Consider the following 3837-nt stretch of genomic DNA (forward strand, 5'->3'; position numbering starts at 1 on the left):
TGGAATTGTTGATGCAATCAATCCGTAACCAGCTTGATGAAAGATTGTTGAGGTAGTCATACTTGAGTCATGGATGATGTTTGATGTGGTTGGCAAATCGACCGGCAAAAAAATTAAGTTAGACTTAATATACAATCAAATATGTGTCAAGTGTCCGGATGCAAAAACTTGATAGAAATTGCAATTGCAATTGTGAAAAGGTCCAAGTTGACGCTTGGCAAGCAGAAGCCCAACAAAGGTTAATAAGTGAAGTTCTGAAGATGAGCTCTTGGTAAGTGGAAGTCCAAGAAGTTCTTAGTAAGTGAAGTCCTAGAGAAGAACTTCTAGCAAGTGGAACTTTAAGTGCTTCTTGGCAAACAAATTCCTAAAGATGAGATCCTAACATGTGGAAGTTCAAGTGGATCTTGATAGATAAAGTCCTAAAAGAGGAACTCTAGACAAGTTTAATAGATGTCAAAGGTGATTTACATGTTTGAAGACGTATTGGATGGATGACTAATAAGTGGCTTTTGGACAAAATAAATTAGGATTATATGGTATTGTTTTGATCATTTTCTTTATCATAAATTAGGTTTTTAATTTATTTCTTTAACTTGGATGAATTTGAAGTTTTCATTTTATTTCTTATTAATTTGAGATAATTCACAAGTATTAATTTGTGATATTTATTTTCGTAGAAAATCAAGATGAATAGTAATTTTTGGATAATCACAATTAAGTTCAATTGTAAAGACTTAAAATCAGACTAAGATAATTAATTCAAAAATGCCCACCAATTTGAAAAAAAATCCCAATCTGATTAAGATCTGGTTTGAATCTGGTTTAGTTCTAGTTCAGGTCTGGTTCAATCTGATTCACGTCTGGTTCAAATCGGTCAATTTAACGCAGGATTAAAAGCCACATCTGGTTCAGCGTGGAGGAGAGCTCGGCCAAAGCTAGGTTCCTCTTCTCCCTAGGGATGGCAACGGGTTCGGGGGTTCGCGGGGAAGCCTTCTCCATCCCCGTCCCCGAAACCCAAACCCATATACCATCCCCGTCCCCATCCCCGTCGGGTATCATAATTTAAATATCATCCCCATCCCCGTCGGGTTTCGGGTATCCAGCGGGTTTCGGGGATCCCCGCGGGTTTAGGGGTTGGTTTTCCCCACGGATTTTCATGGGTATCCCCATACACATACCCATCCCCATCCCCGTCTTATTTTTTTTAAATATTAATTTAAATATATATATATTATAAAATCCTTACAAAATAACATTATAAAACAAAACATTATCTCTAAAACAACATCCAACTAATGCATAATCGATACAATAAATTTGAAGTTATTCCATTCTTCAATTTTTCAAAATTTTGACACCACTTATCCTACAAAAGAAAAAAAATAAAAAGAGTTAACTATAAGATGGGTCGGGTTCGGGGATGGGGACTGGGAATATTTGGAATACCATCCCCGACCCATCTCCGTTTTCCGAGATTCGGGGATTTCCCATCCCCATCCCCGCTTTCTCGGATTCGGGGATTCCCCGGTCAAAATGGGTTCGGGGAACGGATTCCCCATCGGGTCCGAGTCTAATTGCCATCCCTACTTCTCCCGGCCGTGACTACTGTAGTTTCTCATTCTTCCCAAATAGCAATCATTGAGCTCCCTTCACCGGTCATCTTCCCCGTTTCTCTTCCCCATCGGCCTTCCCAATCAGTAATAGAGAGGCGGCCAACAATCTCGATGGTCGATGAGCACCGACGATCCATAGGAGACCTCGTCGTGAGCTGTTTGCTCTAGCGAGAGACTTCTTCACCCCCATTGGTCGCGCATCGCCCACTGTGAGTGGTTTGTTTTGGCGAGTGATGGCTGGCGATATCCTTATCCCTTCGCGTCCACAGAAGCGTTGAGTGGTGGCTAGTCTCTGTCTGTAGTTTGCAGCAGGAGATCCCTGTTCAACTTTAACCCTCCGTCAGCCACCAGAGAGTGCAAGGTAAGGAGTTCTATTTTCTTTCTTCTGATTCTCTGTCTGTAGTTTGTAGCAGGGAATTAGGGCAAAGGAAGGATTTTGATTCGTCTCTTCTCCAATCACATCCCACCATGAGTGGTTTGTTTCGACGAGATTCATCTCCCTGTTGGCATTAATCAACCAGATTGTTGTTGTGTTCTTGGTTCTGAGTCTATTTGGGGAGAAATCACTTCTAAACTCTAATTCTGATTCTTGCCTAGAAGATAAATTGTCCTTATTCGTTCTTTTGTTTTGATCAGATGCTCAATCAAAACCCCCTTTTGTTTGTTCTTTAAATTGCTCGTGTGTGATAGTCTATTGGATCTGTGATGCTTGAATTTGGATGATTATGTGAAGTTGTTATTGAGTTAGGATTGGTTAAAAATTGATCACAGATTGTTGGGTTGAGTTTCATAAATGTTCTGTTCTTTTGCACTTGTGCAAATGAATTGGATAGTTGTTCTTTTGAAGTTATAAGATATGATGTGTTGTTTAGCTTTGTTGTTGATGTTTGCAATGGATATTTGTATCCACTTGTTCTTGGATTGAAATGGATGGAAGCAGCCCCCGAGGCATAGCTGAGTTGGTTACGACGCAGCAGACTTGCAGAAGAGGGCAAGGGTTTGAATCCTGACGAATCCAGGCAATACCTTCCTGCGTCATGACCAACTGCAGTTTCTCGATTTACCTCCTCACAGATGGTCGTGGAGCCGACCGTGTGGGGCCACTAAGGTGGCAGATCCACCTTTTTTGCAGAAGAAATGGATGGAAGCAAAGCATGTTTTATGGTTGTTGAATGTGTTTGTAGTAGAACCATCTGATGTGTTTTTTAATGTATAGGAATTGGAAATGATATGTGAATTGATGATGTTCTTGTTTAGAATGTTGAAAGTGGAATGTGTTTTGTTGTTAGAAAGTGAAGTTAACATCTTTTCTTGTATGTAGTTTGAAGAATTTTTGGAAATGAACTAGTTCATGTTAAGATTGTATAAATGAATGGATATTGTGGTTGTTAGCGTTGGTGGATAATGAACATATTCTTGCTTGTTTTAAATAATTGTTGATATATGATGTTGTGTTTATTCATGTTTAGATAATTTGTGTAGTCGTACATGGTTAGTGGAATAAATTGTAAATTTGTGAAATTTATTGTACTTTAATATAATTGTGTTAATTATGGATGATATTGTAAAATAGGTTGTTGTTTAAATAAATTTATGATTAGGATGTATGATAGGTCTTAATTTATGAATTGTGTATAATTAATATTCATTTGTTAAGTCTAGAATTTAATTGTTAATAAACGAGTATTGTAAATATTTAAGAGTGAATAATATCAACAATAAAAATCTCGTGTCATGTTATCTAGAATGACTTCCTATCATTGATTCTATAAGAGAAACGATCCGGACCTTTATTATATTGCTTGAGTGATAATTAGGAGTTTTAATTAATTATAAATTTTAATTTTAAAGGGTGTAAGTGATAAATAAAATATTAAAATAAAAATACCTAACAAAACACACCCCATCAATGGCTTGAGAAACTAAGTGTTAGTGGAGGCAGCATTAGATAATCAAACTTGTATTCTGATGTCTGACAAAGAGTTTAAAGTTGACAAAGAGTTTAAAGTTAAACATTATGCATCTAATATAGGTGTTGAGTGTACATGACACTTAACAAGAAAAGTTTTAGTAGGTCAAGAAGACTAGATACTGGCAATAAAACCCTAGTGGATCAGGAGAATTGGACATAATGTGGAGAAAGATCAGATGAGTTGATCTGACAAAACACACTTAATGGGTCAATTGGACTGGACATCAAGTAAAGGGGGAAACCCTAGTGGGT

This window comes from Curcuma longa, chromosome 6, assembly GCF_044706935.1.
Source record: "Curcuma longa cultivar G26 ecotype Majalengka, Jawa Barat chromosome 6, ITB_CL_G26_1.1, whole genome shotgun sequence".
NCBI classification, from domain to species: Eukaryota; Viridiplantae; Streptophyta; class Magnoliopsida; order Zingiberales; family Zingiberaceae; genus Curcuma; species Curcuma longa.